Source organism: Phalangium opilio, unplaced genomic scaffold (genome assembly GCF_054372755.1).
Source record: "Phalangium opilio isolate 3A_F unplaced genomic scaffold, DU_Popi_V2 ptg007730c_1, whole genome shotgun sequence".
In the NCBI taxonomy this organism is placed as follows: Eukaryota; Metazoa; Arthropoda; class Arachnida; order Opiliones; family Phalangiidae; genus Phalangium; species Phalangium opilio.
The window spans coordinates 232,520-249,440 of NW_028324266.1; the positions used below are offsets into that span (position 1 = coordinate 232,520).

At 30.5% G+C, this 16,921-nt stretch overlaps 3 non-coding genes and 20 pseudogenes across 3 annotated transcripts; all 23 read left to right on the forward strand.

The window, feature by feature from the left end:
• Nucleotides 1-70: 70 nt before the first annotated feature.
• Nucleotides 71-189, forward strand: LOC149581657 (5S ribosomal RNA). Its single transcript, XR_016380781.1, has one exon. It is a non-coding gene; the product is annotated as a 5S ribosomal RNA (ribosomal RNA).
• Nucleotides 190-326: 137 nt separating this feature from the next.
• Nucleotides 327-445, forward strand: LOC149581658 (5S ribosomal RNA; annotated as a pseudogene).
• Nucleotides 446-582: 137 nt separating this feature from the next.
• LOC149581659 (5S ribosomal RNA) lies at nt 583-701 on the forward strand (annotated as a pseudogene).
• A 134-nt stretch (nt 702-835) lies between these two features.
• Nucleotides 836-938, forward strand: LOC149581660 (5S ribosomal RNA; annotated as a pseudogene).
• Nucleotides 939-1,059: 121 nt separating this feature from the next.
• On the forward strand, nt 1,060-1,178 carry LOC149581661 (5S ribosomal RNA; annotated as a pseudogene).
• Nucleotides 1,179-1,315: 137 nt separating this feature from the next.
• LOC149581662 (5S ribosomal RNA) lies at nt 1,316-1,434 on the forward strand. The gene has a single exon (XR_016381037.1). It is a non-coding gene; the product is annotated as a 5S ribosomal RNA (ribosomal RNA).
• A 137-nt stretch (nt 1,435-1,571) lies between these two features.
• LOC149581663 (5S ribosomal RNA) lies at nt 1,572-1,674 on the forward strand (annotated as a pseudogene).
• Nucleotides 1,675-1,796: 122 nt separating this feature from the next.
• LOC149581664 (5S ribosomal RNA) lies at nt 1,797-1,915 on the forward strand (annotated as a pseudogene).
• Nucleotides 1,916-2,052: 137 nt separating this feature from the next.
• LOC149581665 (5S ribosomal RNA) lies at nt 2,053-2,171 on the forward strand (annotated as a pseudogene).
• Nucleotides 2,172-2,308: 137 nt separating this feature from the next.
• LOC149581666 (5S ribosomal RNA) lies at nt 2,309-2,411 on the forward strand (annotated as a pseudogene).
• Nucleotides 2,412-2,532: 121 nt separating this feature from the next.
• On the forward strand, nt 2,533-2,651 carry LOC149581667 (5S ribosomal RNA; annotated as a pseudogene).
• Nucleotides 2,652-2,785: 134 nt separating this feature from the next.
• Nucleotides 2,786-2,904, forward strand: LOC149581668 (5S ribosomal RNA; annotated as a pseudogene).
• A 137-nt stretch (nt 2,905-3,041) lies between these two features.
• On the forward strand, nt 3,042-3,160 carry LOC149581669 (5S ribosomal RNA). Its single transcript, XR_016381048.1, has one exon. It is a non-coding gene; the product is annotated as a 5S ribosomal RNA (ribosomal RNA).
• A 137-nt stretch (nt 3,161-3,297) lies between these two features.
• On the forward strand, nt 3,298-3,416 carry LOC149581670 (5S ribosomal RNA; annotated as a pseudogene).
• A 138-nt stretch (nt 3,417-3,554) lies between these two features.
• Nucleotides 3,555-3,673, forward strand: LOC149581671 (5S ribosomal RNA; annotated as a pseudogene).
• A 122-nt stretch (nt 3,674-3,795) lies between these two features.
• On the forward strand, nt 3,796-3,914 carry LOC149581672 (5S ribosomal RNA; annotated as a pseudogene).
• Nucleotides 3,915-4,051: 137 nt separating this feature from the next.
• On the forward strand, nt 4,052-4,170 carry LOC149581673 (5S ribosomal RNA; annotated as a pseudogene).
• A 122-nt stretch (nt 4,171-4,292) lies between these two features.
• On the forward strand, nt 4,293-4,411 carry LOC149581674 (5S ribosomal RNA; annotated as a pseudogene).
• Nucleotides 4,412-4,545: 134 nt separating this feature from the next.
• On the forward strand, nt 4,546-4,664 carry LOC149581675 (5S ribosomal RNA; annotated as a pseudogene).
• A 137-nt stretch (nt 4,665-4,801) lies between these two features.
• On the forward strand, nt 4,802-4,904 carry LOC149581676 (5S ribosomal RNA; annotated as a pseudogene).
• A 121-nt stretch (nt 4,905-5,025) lies between these two features.
• On the forward strand, nt 5,026-5,144 carry LOC149581677 (5S ribosomal RNA; annotated as a pseudogene).
• A 134-nt stretch (nt 5,145-5,278) lies between these two features.
• Nucleotides 5,279-5,397, forward strand: LOC149581678 (5S ribosomal RNA; annotated as a pseudogene).
• A 137-nt stretch (nt 5,398-5,534) lies between these two features.
• LOC149581679 (5S ribosomal RNA) lies at nt 5,535-5,653 on the forward strand (annotated as a pseudogene).
• The last annotated feature ends 11,268 nt before the right edge of the window (nt 5,654-16,921 follow it).

The window sequence follows — 16,921 nt, forward strand, 5'->3', positions numbered from 1 at the left end:
TATTGTTTTAAAAAGATGAAGGTTAATTTGCCTCACTTAATTTAAATTCGAATTATTAAATAGCACCCTCGGCAACGGCCATATCACGCTGAAAACACCGGTTCTCGTCCGATCACCGAAGTTAAGCAGCGTCGAGCGCAGTCAGTACTTGGGAGGGAGACCACTTAGGAACACTGCGTGCCGTTGGCTTTTTCACTTTTTTTTCCTCTTTTAAATTCCAATAGATATGAAAAAAGCAAACATATTTTCTTTTTGTTATTGTTTTAAAAAGATGAAGGTTAATTTGCCTCACTTAATTTAAATTCGAATTATTAAATAGCACCCTCGGCAACGGCCATATCACGCTGAAAACACCGGTTCTCGTCCGATCACCGAAGTTAAGCAGCGTCGAGCGCAGTCAGTACTTGGGAGGGAGACCACTTAGGAACACTGCGTGCCTTTGGCTTTTTCACTTTTTTATCCTCTTTTAAATTCCAATAGATATGAAAAAAGCAAACATATTTTCTTTTTGTTATTGTTTTAAAAAGATGATGGTTAATTTGTCTCACTTAATTTAAATTCGAATTATTATCTAGCACTCTCGGCAACGGCCATATCACGCTGAAAACACCGGTTCTCGTCCGATCACCGAAGTTAAGCAGCGTCGAGCGCAGTCAGTACTTGGGACGGAGACCACTAAGGAACACTGCGTGCCGTTGGCTTTTTCACTTTTTTTTCCTCTTTTAAATTCCTATAGATATGAAAAAAGCAAACATATTTTCTTTTTGTTATTGTTTTAAAAAGATGGTCAATTTGTCTCCCTTAATTTAAATTCGAATTATTATCTAGCACTCTCGGCAACGGCCATATCACGCTGAAAACACCGGTTCTCGTCCGATCACCGAAGTTAAGCAGCGTCGAGCGCAGTCAGTACTTGGAAACTTTGCGTGCCGTTGGCTTTTTCACTTTTATTTCCTCTTTTAAATTCCATGAGATATGAAAAAGCAAACAAATCTTCTTTTTCTTATTGATTTTTAAAGATGAAGGTTAATTAAATTCGAATTATTAAATAGCACTCTCGGGAACAGCCATGTCACGCTGAAAACACCGGTTCTCGTCCGATCACCGAAGTTAAGCAGCGTCGAGCGCAGTCAGTACTTGGGAGGGAGACCACTAAGGAACACTGCGTACCGTTGGCTTTTTCACTTTTTTTTCCTCTTTTAAATTCCTATAGATATGAAAAAAGCAAACATATTTTCTTTTTGTTATTGTTTTTAAAAGATGAAGGTCAATTTGTCTCACTTAATTTAAATTCGAATTATTATCTAGCACTCTCGGCAACGGCCATATCACGCTGAAAACACCGGTTCTCGTCCGATCACCGAAGTTAAGCAGCGTTAAGCGCAGTCAGTACTTGGGAGGGAGACCACTTAGGAACACTGCGTGCCGTTGGCTTTTTCACTTTTTTTTCCTCTTTTAAATTCCAATAGATATGAAAAAAGCAAACATATTTTCTTTTTGTTATTGTTTTAAAAAGATGAAGGTTAATTTGTCTCACTTAATTTAAATTCGAATTATTAAATAGCACCCTCGGCAACGGCCATATCACGCTGAAAACACCGGTTCTCGTCCGATCACCGAAGTTAAGCAGCGTCGAGCGCAGTCAGTACTTGGAAACTTTGCGTGCCGTTGGCTTTTTCACTTTTATTTCCTCTTTTAAATTCCATGAGATATGAAAAAAGCAAACAAATCTTCTTTTTCTTATTGATTTATAAAGATGAAGGTTAATTAAATTCGAATTATTAAATAGCACTCTCGGCAACGGCCATATCACGATGAAAACACCGGTTCTCGTCGGATCACCGAAGTTAAGCAGCGTCGAACGCAGTCAGTACTTGGGAGGGAGACCACTTAGGAACACTGCGTGCCGTTGGCTTTTTCACTTTTTTTTCCTCTTTTAAATTCCAATAGATATGAAAAAAGCAAACATATTTTCTTTTTGTTATTGTTTTAAAAAGATGAAGGTTAATTTGCCTCACTTAATTTAAATTCGAATTATTAAATAGCACCCTCGGCAACGGCCATATCACGCTGAAAACACCGGTTCTCGTCCGATCACCGAAGTTAAGCAGCGTCGAGCGCAGTCAGTACTTGGGAGGGAGACCACTTAGGAACACTGCGTGCCTTTGGCTTTTTCACTTTTTTATCCTCTTTTAAATTCCAATAGATATGAAAAAAGCAAACATATTTTCTTTTTGTTATTGTTTTAAAAAGATGATGGTTAATTTGTCTCACTTAATTTAAATTCGAATTATTATCTAGCACTCTCGGCAACGGCCATATCACGCTGAAAACACCGGTTCTCGTCCGATCACCGAAGTTAAGCAGCGTCGAGCGCAGTCAGTACTTGGAAACTTTGCGTGCCGTTGGCTTTTTCACTTTTATTTCCTCTTTTAAATTCCATGAGATATGAAAAAGCAAACAAATCTTCTTTTTCTTATTGATTTATAAAGATGAAGGTTAATTAAATTCGAATTATTAAATAGCACTCTCGGGAACAGCCATGTCACGCTGAAAACACCGGTTCTCGTCCGATCACCGAAGTTAAGCAGCGTCGAGCGCAGTCAGTACTTGGGACGGAGACCACTAAGGAACACTGCGTGCCGTTGGCTTTTTCACTTTTTTTTCCTCTTTTAAATTCCTATAGATATGAAAAAAGCAAACATATTTTCTTTTTGTTATTGTTTTAAAAAGATGGTCAATTTGTCTCCCTTAATTTAAATTCGAATTATTATCTAGCACTCTCGTCAACGGCCATATCAAGCTGAAAACACCGGTTCTCGTCCGATCACCGAAGTTAAGAAGCGTCGAGCGCAGTCAGTACTTGGGAGGGAGACCACTTAGGAACACTGCGTGCCGTTGGCTTTTTCACTTTTTTTTCCTCTTTTAAATTCCAATAGATATGAAAAAAGCAAACATATTTTCTTTTTGTTATTGTTTTAAAAAGATGATGGTTAATTTGTCTCACTTAATTTAAATTCGAATTATTATCTAGCACTCTCGGCAACGGCCATATCAAGCTGAAAACACCGGTTCTCGTCCGATCACCGAAGTTAAGCAGCGTCGAGCGCAGTCAGTACTTGGGAGGGAGACCACTTAGGAACACTGCGTGCCGTTGGCTTTTTCACTTTTTTTTCCTATTTTAAATTCCAATAGATATGAAAAAAGCAAACATAATTTCTTTTTGTTATTGTTTTAAAAAGATGATGGTTAATTTGTCTCACTTAATTTAAATTCGAATTATTATCTAGCACTCTCGGCAACGGCCATATCAAGCTGAAAACACCGGTTCTCGTCCGATCACCGAAGTTAAGAAGCGTCGAGCGCAGTCAGTACTTGGGAGGGAGACCACTTAGGAACACTGCGTGCCGTTGGCTTTTTCACTTTTTTTTTATTCTTTTAAATTCCAATAGATATGAAAAAAGCAAACATATTTTCTTTTTGTTATTGTTTTAAAAAGATGAAGGTTAATTTGTCTCACTTAATTTAAATTCGAATTATTATCTAGCACTCTCGGCAACGACCATATCACGCTGAAATCACCAGTTCTCGTCCGATCACCGAAGTTAAGCAGCGTCGAGCGCAGTCAGTACTTGGGAGGGAGACCACTTAGGAACACTGCGTGCCGTTGGCTTTTTCACTTTTTTTTCCTCTTTTAAATTCCATGAGATATGAAAAAAGCAAACAAATCTTCTTTTTCTTATTGATTTATAAAGATGAAGGTTAATTAAATTCGAATTATTAAACAGCACTCTCGGCAACAGCCATGTCACGCTGAAAACACCGGTTCTCGTCCGATCACCGAAGTTAAGCAGCGTCGAGCGCAGTCAGTACTTGGGAGGGAGACCACTTAGGAACACTGCGTGCCGTTGGCTTTTTCACTTTTTTTTCCTCTTTAAAATTCCAATAGATATGAAAAAAGCAAACATATTTTCTTTTTGTTATTGTTTTAAAAAGATGAAGGTTAATTTGTCTCACTTAATTTAAATTCGAATTATTATCTAGCACTCTCGGCAACGACCATATCACGCTGAAATCACCAGTTCTCGTCCGATCACCGAAGTTAAGCAGCGTCGAGCGCAGTCAGTACTTGGGAGGGAGACCACTTAGGAACACTGCGTGCCGTTGGCTTTTTCACTTTTTTTTCCTCTTTTAAATTCCATGAGATATGAAAAAAGCAAACAAATCTTCTTTTTCTTATTGATTTATAAAGATGAAGGTTAATTAAATTCGAATTATTAAATAGCACTCTCGGCAACAGCCATGTCACGCTGAAAACACCGGTTCTCGTCCGATCACCGAAGTTAAGCAGCGTCGAGCGCAGTCAGTACTTGGGAGGGAGACCACTTAGGAACACTGCGTGCCGTTGGCTTTTTCACTTTTTTTTCCTCTTTAAAATTCCAATAGATATGAAAAAAGCAAACATATTTTCTTTTTGTTATTGTTTTAAAAAGATGGTTAATTTGTCTCACTTAATTTAAATTCGAATTATTATCTAGCACTCTCGGCAACGGCCATATCACGCTGAAAACACCGGTTCTCGTCCGATCACCGAAGTTAAGCAGCGTCGAGCGCAGTCAGTACTTGGGAGGGAGACCACTAAGGAACACTGCGTGCCTTTGGCTTTTTCACTTTTTTATCCTCTTTTAAATTCCAATAGATATGAAAAAAGCAAACATATTTTCTTTTTGTTATTGTTTTAAAAAGATGATGGTTAATTTGTCTCACTTAATTTAAATTCGAATTATTATCTAGCACTCTCGGCAACGGCCATATCACGCTGAAAACACCGGTTCTCGTCCGATCACCGAAGTTAAGCAGCGTCGAGCGCAGTCAGTACTTGGAAACTTTGCGTGCCGTTGGCTTTTTCACTTTTATTTCCTCTTTTAAATTCCATGAGATATGAAAAAGCAAACAAATCTTCTTTTTCTTATTGATTTATAAAGATGAAGGTTAATTAAATTCGAATTATTAAATAGCACTCTCGGCAACAGCCATGTCACGCTGAAAACACCGGTTCTCGTCCGATCACCGAAGTTAAGCAGCGTCGAGCGCAGTCAGTACTTGGGACGGAGACCACTAAGGAACACTGCGTGCCGTTGGCTTTTTCACTTTTTTTTCCTCTTTTAAATTCCTATAGATATGAAAAAAGCAAACATATTTTCTTTTTGTTATTGTTTTAAAAAGATGGTCAATTTGTCTCCCTTAATTTAAATTCGAATTATTATCTAGCACTCTCGTCAACGGCCATATCAAGCTGAAAACACCGGTTCTCGTCCGATCACCGAAGTTAAGAAGCGTCGAGCGCAGTCAGTACTTGGGAGGGAGACCACTTAGGAACACTGCGTGCCGTTGGCTTTTTCACTTTTTTTTCCTCTTTTAAATTCCAATAGATATGAAAAAAGCAAACATATTTTCTTTTTGTTATTGTTTTAAAAAGATGATGGTTAATTTGTCTCACTTAATTTAAATTCGAATTATTATCTAGCACTCTCGGCAACGGCCATATCAAGCTGAAATCACCGGTTCTCGTCCGATCACCGAAGTTAAGCAGCGTCGAGCGCAGTCAGTACTTGGGAGGGAGACCACTTAGGAACACTGCGTGCCGTTGGGTTTTTCACTTTTTTTTCCTCTTTTAAATTCCTATAGATATGAAAAAAGCAAACATATTTTCTTTGGATTCGGTCAAAAATTTGTCCAGTAAAAAATTCATTAAAAAGTGTACCGAAAAAATCGCATGTTTTTTTTCTTCAAGATACAAAATCCGTGACAACGATTTCTTATTGGAAATTGAATTTTAACAGTTTTTTGGATGAATATCGTTATATTTGCTTGAATTAAAGCAAAAAGTACAAAAATAATGGTTTCAGTGGTTATATTTTAAAATAGTGAAAAAATTCTCAAAATGTGCTTCTCTGGCCGAGAAACGTCGATTTTGAAAATGTTATTAAAAATAAAGGTACATTTTTATTTATTGATCAATCGAGATGAAATCACTTTTAATGAGTATTTTATAGGTAAATAAGCTGAATTCGGTCAAAAATTTGTCCAGAAAAAAATTCATTAAAAAGTGTACCGAAAAAATCGCATGTTTTTTTTCTTCAAGATACAAAATCCGTGACAACGATTTCTTATTGGAAATTGAATTTTAACAGTTTTTTGGATGAATATCGTTATATTTGCTTGAATTAATGCAAAAAGTACAAAAATAATGGTTTCAGTGGTTATATTTTAAAATAGTGAAAAAATTCTCAAAATGTGCTTCTCTGGCCGAGAAACGTCGATTTTAAAATGTTATTAAAAATAAAGGTACATTTTTATTTATTGATCAATCGAGATTAAATCACTTTAATGAGTATTTTATAGGTAAATAAGCTGAATTCGGTCAAAAATTTGTCCAGTAAAGAATTCATTAATAAGTGTACCGAAAAAATCGCATGTTTTTTTCTTCAAGATTCAAAATCCGTGACAACGATTTCTTATTGCAAATTGAATTTTAACAGTTTTTTGGATGAATATCGTTATATTTGCTTGAATTAATGCAAAAAGTACAAAATAATGGTTTCAGTGGTTATATTTTAAAATAGTGAAAAAATTCTCAAAATGTGCTTCTCTGGCCGAGAAACGTCGATTTTGAAAATGTTATTAAAAATAAAGGTACATTTTTATTTATTGATCAATCGAGATGAAATCACTTTTAATGAGTATTTTATAGGTAAATAAGCTGAATTCGGTCAAAAATTTGTCCAGAAAAAAATTCATTAAAAAGTGTACCGAAAAAATCGCATGTTTTTTTCTTCAAGATACAAAATCCGTGACAACGATTTCTTATTGGAAATTGAATTTGAACAGTTTTTTGGATGAATATCGTTATATTTGCTTGAATTAAAGCAAAAAGTACAAAAATAATGGTTTCAGTGGTTATATTTTAAAATAGTGAAAAAATTCTCAAAATGTGCTTCTCTGGCCGAGAAACGTCGATTTTGAAAATGTTATTAAAAATAAAGGTACATTTTTATTTATTGATCAATCGAGATGAAATCACTTTTAATGAGTATTTTATAGGTAAATAAGCTGAATTCGGTCAAAAATTTGTCCAGAAAAAAATTCATTAAAAAGTGTACCGAAAAAATCGCATGTTTTTTCTCTTCAAGATACAAAATCCGTGACAACGATTTCTTATTGGAAATTGAATTTTTACAGTTTTTTGGATGAATATCGTTATATTTGCTTGAATTAAAGTAAAGAGTACAAAAATAATGGTTTCAGTGGTTATATTTTAAAATAGTGAAAAAATTCTCAAAATGTGCTTCTCTGGCCGAGAAACGTCGATTTTGAAAATGTTATTAAAACTCGTGGTACATTTTTATTTATTGATCAATCGATATGAAATCACTTTTAATGAGTATTTTATAGGTAAATAAGCTGAATTCGGTCAAAAATTTGTCCAGAAAAAAATGCATTAAAAATTGTACCGAAAAAATCGCATGTTTTCTTTTCGTCAAGATACAAAATCCGTGACAACGATTACTTATTGAAAATTGAATTTCAACAGTTTTTTGAATGAATATCGTTACATTCGCTTGAATTAAAGCAAAAAGTACAAAAATAGTGGTTTCAGTGGTTATATTTGAAAATTGTGAAAAAATTCTCAAAATGTGCTTCTCTGGCCGAGAAACGTCGATTTTGCAAATGTTATTAAAAATCGAGGTACATTTTTATTTATTGATCAATCGATATGAAATCACTTTTAATGAGTATTTTATAGGTAAATAAGCTGAATTCGATCAAAAATTTGTCCATAAAAAATGCATTAAAAAGTGAACCGAAAAAATCGCATGTTTTTCTCTCTTAAAGATACAAAATCCGTGACAACGATTTCTTATTGAAAATTGAATTTTAACAGTTTTTTGGATGAATATCGTTATATTTGCTTGAATTAAAGCAAAAAGTACAAAAATAATGGTTTCAGTGGTTATATTTTAAAATAGTGAAAAAATTCTCAAAATTTGCTTCTTTGGCCGAGAAACGTCGATTTTGAAAATGTTATTAAAACTCGTGGTACATTTTTATTTATTGATCAATCGATATGAAAACACTTAAAATGAGTATTTTATAGGTAAATAAACTGAATTCGGTCAAAAATTTGTCCAGTAAAAAATTCATTAATAAGTGTACCGAAAAAATCGCATGTTTTTTTCTTCAAGATTCAAAATCCGTGACAACGATTTCTTATTGCAAATTGAATTTTAACAGTTTTTTGGATGAATATCGTTATATTTGCTTGAATTAATGCAAAAAGTACAAAAATAATGGTTTCAGTGGTTATATTTTAAAATAGAGAAAAAATTCTCAAAATGTGCTTCTCTGGCCGAGAAACGTCGATTTTGAAAATGTTATTAAAAATAAAGGTACATTTTTATTTATTGATCAATCGAGATGAAATCACTTTTAATGAGTATTTTATAGGTAAATAAGCTGAATTCGGTCAAAAATTTGTCCAGAAAAAAATTCATTAAAAAGTGTACCGAAATAATCGCATGTTTTTTTTCTTCAAGATACAAAATCCGTGACAACGATTTCTTATTGGAAATTGAATTTTAACAGTTTTTTGGATGAATATCGTTATATTTGCTTGAATTAATGCAAAAAGTACAAAAATAATGGTTTCAGTGGTTATATTTTAAAATAGTGAAAAAATTCTCAAAATGTGCTTCTCTGGCCGAGAAACGTCGATTTTAAAATGTTATTAAAAATAAAGGTACATTTTTATTTATTGATCAATCGAGATGAAATCACTTTAATGAGTATTTTATAGGTAAATAAGCTGAATTCGGTCAATAATTTGTCCAGAAAAAAATTCATTAAAAAGTGAACCGAAAAAATCGCATGTTTTTTTTTCTTCAAGATACAAAATCCGTGACAACGATTTCTTATTGGAAATTGAAATTTTACAGTTTTTTGGATGAATATCGTTATATTTGCTTGAATTAAAGCAAAAAGTACAAAAATAATGGTTTCAGTGGTTATATTTTAAAATAGTGAAAAAATTCTCAAAATGTGCTTCTCTGGCCGAGAAATGTCGATTTTGAAAATGTTATTAAAAATAAAGGTACGTTTTTATTTATTGATCAATCGAGATGAAATCACTTTTAATGAGTATTTTATAGGTAAATAAGCTGAATTCGGTCAAAAATTTGTCCAGTAAAAAATTCATTAAAAAGTGTACCGAAAAAATCGCATGTTTTTTTTCTTCAAGATACAAAATCCGTGACAACGATTTCTTATTGGAAATTGAATTTTAACAGTTTTTTGGATGAATATCGTTATATTTGCTTGAATTAATGCAAAAAGTACAAAAATAATGGTTTCAGTGGTTATATTTTAAAATAGTGAAAAAATTCTCAAAATGTGCTTCTCTGGCCGAGAAACGTCGATTTTGAAAATGTTATTAAAAATAAAGGTACATTTTTATTTATTGATCAATCGAGATGAAATCACTTTTAATGAGTATTTTATAGGTAAATAAGCTGAATTCGGTCAAAAATTTGTCCAGAAAAAAATTCATTAAAAAGTGTACCGAAAAAATCGCATGTTTTTTCTCTTCAAGATACAAAATCCGTGACAACCATTTCTTATTGGAAATTGAATTTTTACAGTTTTTTGGATGAATATCGTTATATTTGCTTGAATTAAAGCAAAAAGTACAAAAATAATGGTTTCAGTGGTTATATTTTAAAATAGTGAAAAAATTCTCAAATTGTGCTTCTCTGGCCGAGAAACGTCGATTTTGAAAATGTTATTAAAAATAAAGGTACATTTTTATTTATTGATCAATCGAGATGAAATCACTTTTAATGAGTATTTTATAGGTAAATAAGCTGAATTCGGTCAAAAATTTGTCCAGAAAAAATTCATTAAAAAGTGTACCGAAAAAATCGCATGTTTTTTTCTCTTAAAGATACAAAATCCGTGACAACGATTTCTTATTGAAAATTGAATTTTAACAGTTTTTTGGATGAATATCGTTATATTTGCTTGAATTAAAGCAAAAAGTACAAAAATAATGGTTTCAGTGGTTATATTTTAAAATAGTGAAAAAATTCTCAAAATGTGCTTCTCTGGCCGAGAAACGTCGATTTTGAAAATGTTATTAAAAATAAAGGTACGTTTTTATTTATTGATCAATCGAGATGAAATCACTTTTAATGAGTATTTTATAGGTAAATAAGCTGAATTCGGTCAAAAATTTGTCCAGTAAAAAATTCATTAAAAAGTGTACCGAAAAAATCGCATGTTTTTTTTCTTCAAGATACAAAATCCGTGACAACGATTTCTTATTGGAAATTGAATTTTAACAGTTTTTTGGATGAATATCGTTATATTTGCTTGAATTAAAGCAAAAAGTACAAAAATAATGGTTTCAGTGGTTATATTTTAAAATAGTGAAAAAATTCTCAAAATGTGCTTCTCTGGCCGAGAAACGTCGATTTTGAAAATGTTATTAAAAATAAAGGTACATTTTTATTTATTGATCAATCGAGATGAAATCACTTTTAATGAGTATTTTATAGGTAAATAAGCTGAATTCGGTCAAAAATTTGTCCAGAAAAAAATTCATTAAAAAGTGTACCGAAAAAATCGCATGTTTTTTCTCTTCAAGATACAAAATCCGTGACAACCATTTCTTATTGGAAATTGAATTTTTACAGTTTTTTGGATGAATATCGTTATATTTGCTTGAATTAAAGCAAAAAGTACAAAAATAATGGTTTCAGTGGTTATATTTTAAAATAGCGAAAAAATTCTCAAAATGTGCTTCTCTGGCCGAGAAACGTCGATTTTGAAAATGTTATTAAAAATAAAGGTACATTTTTATTTATTGATCAATCGAGATGAAATCACTTTTAATGAGTATTTTATAGGTAAATAAGCTGAATTCGGTCAAAAATTTGTCCAGAAAAAATTCATTAAAAAGTGTACCGAAAAAATCGCATGTTTTTTTCTCTTAAAGATACAAAATCCGTGACAACGATTTCTTATTGAAAATTGAATTTTAACAGTTTTTTGGATGAATATCGTTATATTTGCTTGAATTAAAGCAAAAAGTACAAAAATAATGGTTTCAGTGGTTATATTTTAAAATAGTGAAAAAATTCTCAAAATTTGCTTCTCTGGCCGAGAAACGTCGATTTTGAAAATGTTATTAAAACTCGTGGTACATTTTTATTTATTGATCAATCGATATGAAATCACTTTTCATGAGTATTTTATAGGTAAAAAAGCTGAATTCGGTCAAAAATTTGTCCAGTAAAAAATTCATTAAAAAGTGTACCGAAAAAATCGCATGTTTTTTTTCTTCAAGATACAAAATCCGTGACAACGATTTCTTATTGGAAATTGAATTTTAACAGTTTTTTGGATGAATATCGTTATATTTGCTTGAATTAAAGCAAAAAGTACAAAAATAATGGTTTCAGTGGTTATATTTTAAAATAGTGAAAAAATTCTCAAAATGTGCTTCTTTGGCCGAGAAACGTCGATTTTGAAAATGTTATTAAAACTCGTGGTACATTTTTATTTATTGATCAATCGATATGAAAACACTTAAAATGAGTATTTTATAGGTAAATAAACTGAATTCGGTCAAAAATTTGTCCAGTAAAAAATTCATTAATAAGTGTACCGAAAAAATCGCATGTTTTTTTCTTCAAGATTCAAAATCCGTGACAACGATTTCTTATTGCAAATTGAATTTTAACAGTTTTTTGGATGAATATCGTTATATTTGCTTGAATTAATGCAAAAAGTACAAAAATAATGGTTTCAGTGGTTATATTTTAAAATAGAGAAAAAATTCTCAAAATGTGCTTCTCTGGCCGAGAAACGTCGATTTTGAAAATGTTATTAAAAATAAAGGTACATTTTTATTTATTGATCAATCGAGATGAAATCACTTTTAATGAGTATTTTATAGGTAAATAAGCTGAATTCGGTCAAAAATTTGTCCAGAAAAAAATTCATTAAAAAGTGTACCGAAATAATCGCATGTTTTTTTTCTTCAAGATACAAAATCCGTGACAACGATTTCTTATTGGAAATTGAATTTTAACAGTTTTTTGGATGAATATCGTTATATTTGCTTGAATTAATGCAAAAAGTACAAAAATAATGGTTTCAGTGGTTATATTTTAAAATAGTGAAAAAATTCTCAAAATGTGCTTCTCTGGCCGAGAAACGTCGATTTTAAAATGTTATTAAAAATAAAGGTACATTTTTATTTATTGATCAATCGAGATGAAATCACTTTAATGAGTATTTTATAGGTAAATAAGCTGAATTCGGTCAATAATTTGTCCAGAAAAAAATTCATTAAAAAGTGAACCGAAAAAATCGCATGTTTTTTTTTCTTCAAGATACAAAATCCGTGACAACGATTTCTTATTGGAAATTGAAATTTTACAGTTTTTTGGATGAATATCGTTATATTTGCTTGAATTAAAGCAAAAAGTACAAAAATAATGGTTTCAGTGGTTATATTTTAAAATAGTGAAAAAATTCTCAAAATGTGCTTCTCTGGCCGAGAAATGTCGATTTTGAAAATGTTATTAAAAATAAAGGTACGTTTTTATTTATTGATCAATCGAGATGAAATCACTTTTAATGAGTATTTTATAGGTAAATAAGCTGAATTCGGTCAAAAATTTGTCCAGTAAAAAATTCATTAAAAAGTGTACCGAAAAAATCGCATGTTTTTTTTCTTCAAGATACAAAATCCGTGACAACGATTTCTTATTGGAAATTGAATTTTAACAGTTTTTTGGATGAATATCGTTATATTTGCTTGAATTAATGCAAAAAGTACAAAAATAATGGTTTCAGTGGTTATATTTTAAAATAGTGAAAAAATTCTCAAAATGTGCTTCTCTGGCCGAGAAACGTCGATTTTGAAAATGTTATTAAAAATAAAGGTACATTTTTATTTATTGATCAATCGAGATGAAATCACTTTTAATGAGTATTTTATAGGTAAATAAGCTGAATTCGGTCAAAAATTTGTCCAGAAAAAAATTCATTAAAAAGTGTACCGAAAAAATCGCATGTTTTTTCTCTTCAAGATACAAAATCCGTGACAACCATTTCTTATTGGAAATTGAATTTTTACAGTTTTTTGGATGAATATCGTTATATTTGCTTGAATTAAAGCAAAAAGTACAAAAATAATGGTTTCAGTGGTTATATTTTAAAATAGTGAAAAAATTCTCAAATTGTGCTTCTCTGGCCGAGAAACGTCGATTTTGAAAATGTTATTAAAAATAAAGGTACATTTTTATTTATTGATCAATCGAGATGAAATCACTTTTAATGAGTATTTTATAGGTAAATAAGCTGAATTCGGTCAAAAATTTGTCCAGAAAAAATTCATTAAAAAGTGTACCGAAAAAATCGCATGTTTTTTTCTCTTAAAGATACAAAATCCGTGACAACGATTTCTTATTGAAAATTGAATTTTAACAGTTTTTTGGATGAATATCGTTATATTTGCTTGAATTAAAGCAAAAAGTACAAAAATAATGGTTTCAGTGGTTATATTTTAAAATAGTGAAAAAATTCTCAAAATGTGCTTCTCTGGCCGAGAAACGTCGATTTTGAAAATGTTATTAAAAATAAAGGTACGTTTTTATTTATTGATCAATCGAGATGAAATCACTTTTAATGAGTATTTTATAGGTAAATAAGCTGAATTCGGTCAAAAATTTGTCCAGTAAAAAATTCATTAAAAAGTGTACCGAAAAAATCGCATGTTTTTTTTCTTCAAGATACAAAATCCGTGACAACGATTTCTTATTGGAAATTGAATTTTAACAGTTTTTTGGATGAATATCGTTATATTTGCTTGAATTAAAGCAAAAAGTACAAAAATAATGGTTTCAGTGGTTATATTTTAAAATAGTGAAAAAATTCTCAAAATGTGCTTCTCTGGCCGAGAAACGTCGATTTTGAAAATGTTATTAAAAATAAAGGTACATTTTTATTTATTGATCAATCGAGATGAAATCACTTTTAATGAGTATTTTATAGGTAAATAAGCTGAATTCGGTCAAAAATTTGTCCAGAAAAAAATTCATTAAAAAGTGTACCGAAAAAATCGCATGTTTTTTCTCTTCAAGATACAAAATCCGTGACAACCATTTCTTATTGGAAATTGAATTTTTACAGTTTTTTGGATGAATATCGTTATATTTGCTTGAATTAAAGCAAAAAGTACAAAAATAATGGTTTCAGTGGTTATATTTTAAAATAGCGAAAAAATTCTCAAAATGTGCTTCTCTGGCCGAGAAACGTCGATTTTGAAAATGTTATTAAAAATAAAGGTACATTTTTATTTATTGATCAATCGAGATGAAATCACTTTTAATGAGTATTTTATAGGTAAATAAGCTGAATTCGGTCAAAAATTTGTCCAGAAAAAATTCATTAAAAAGTGTACCGAAAAAATCGCATGTTTTTTTCTCTTAAAGATACAAAATCCGTGACAACGATTTCTTATTGAAAATTGAATTTTAACAGTTTTTTGGATGAATATCGTTATATTTGCTTGAATTAAAGCAAAAAGTACAAAAATAATGGTTTCAGTGGTTATATTTTAAAATAGTGAAAAAATTCTCAAAATTTGCTTCTCTGGCCGAGAAACGTCGATTTTGAAAATGTTATTAAAACTCGTGGTACATTTTTATTTATTGATCAATCGATATGAAATCACTTTTCATGAGTATTTTATAGGTAAAAAAGCTGAATTCGGTCAAAAATTTGTCCAGTAAAAAATTCATTAAAAAGTGTACCGAAAAAATCGCATGTTTTTTTTCTTCAAGATACAAAATCCGTGACAACGATTTCTTATTGGAAATTGAATTTTAACAGTTTTTTGGATGAATATCGTTATATTTGCTTGAATTAAAGCAAAAAGTACAAAAATAATGGTTTCAGTGGTTATATTTTAAAATAGTGAAAAAATTCTCAAAATGTGCTTCTCTGGCCGAGAAACGTCGATTTTGAAAATGTTATTAAAACTCGTGGTACATTTTTATTTATTGATCAATCGAGATGAAATCACTTTTAATGAGTATTTTATAGGTAAATAAGCTGAATTCGGTCAAAAATTTGTCCAGAAAAAAATTCATTAAAAAGTGTACCGAAAAAATCGCATGTTTTTTTTCTTCAAGATACAAAATCCGTGACAACGATTTCTTATTGGAAATTGAATTTTAACAGTTTTTTGGATGAATATCGTTATATTTGCTTGAATTAAAGCAAAAAGTACAAAAATAATGGTTTCAGTGGTTATATTTTAAAATAGTGAAAAAATTCTCAAAATGTGCTTCTCTGGCCGAGAAACGTCGATTTTGAAAATGTTATTAAAAATAAAGGTACATTTTTATTTATTGATCAATCGAGATGAAATCACTTTTAATGAGTATTTTATAGGTAAATAAGCTGAATTCGGTCAAAAATTTGTCCAGAAAAAAATTCATTTAAAAGTGTACCGAAAAAATCGCATGTTTTTTCTCTTCAAGATACAAAATCCGTGACAACCATTTCTTATTGGAAATTGAATTTTTACAGTTTTTTGGATGAATATCGTTATATTTGCTTGAATTAAAGCAAAAAGTACAAAAATAATGGTTTCAGTGGTTATATTTTAAAATAGTGAAAAAATTCTCAAAATGTGCTTCTCTGGCCGAGAAACGTCGATTTTGAAAATGTTATTAAAAATAAAGGTACATTTTTATTTATTGATCAATCGAGATGAAATCACTTTTAATGAGTATTTTATAGGTAAATAAGCTGAATTCGGTCAAAAATTTGTCCAGAAAAAATTCATTAAAAAGTGTACCGAAAAAATCGCATGTTTTTTTCTCTTAAAGATACAAAATCCGTGACAACGATTTCTTATTGAAAATTGAATTTTAACAGTTTTTTGGATGAATATCGTTATATTTGCTTGAATTAAAGCAAAAAGTACAAAAATAATGGTTTCAGTGGTTATATTTTAAAATAGTGAAAAAATTCTCAAAATGTGCTTCTCTGGCCGAGAAACGTCGATTTTGAAAATGTTATTAAAAATAAAGGTACATTTTTATTTATTGATCAATCGAGATGAAATCACTTTAATGAGTATTTTATAGGTAAATAAGCTGAATTCGGTCAAAAATTTGTCCAGAAAAAAATTCATTAAAAAGTGTACCGAAAAAATCGCATGTTTTTTCTCTTCAAGATACAAAATCCGTGACAACCATTTCTTATTGGAAATTGAATTTTTACAGTTTTTTGGATGAATATCGTTATATTTGCTTGAATTAAAGCAAAAAGTACAAAAATAATGGTTTCAGTGGTTATATTTTAAAATAGTGAAAAAATTCTCAAAATGTGCTTCTCTGGCCGAGAAACGTCGATTTTGAAAATGTTATTAAAAATAAAGGTACATTTTTATTTATTGATCAATCGAGATGAAATCACTTTAATGAGTATTTTATAGGTAAATAAGCTGAATTCGGTCAAAAATTTGTCCAGAAAAAATTCATTAAAAAGTGTACCGAAAAAATCGCATGTTTTTTCTCTTCAAGATACAAAATCCGTGACAACCATTTCTTATTGGAAATTGAATTTTAACAGTTTTTTGGATGAATATCGTTATATTTGCTTGAATTAAAGCAAAAAGTACAAAAATAATGGTTTCAGTGGTTATATTTTAAAATAGTGAAAAAATTCTCAAAATTTGCTTCTCTGGCCGAGAAACGTCGATTTTGAAAATGTTATTAAAACTCGTGGTACATTTTTATTTATTGATCAATCGATATGAAATCACTTTTAATGAGTATTT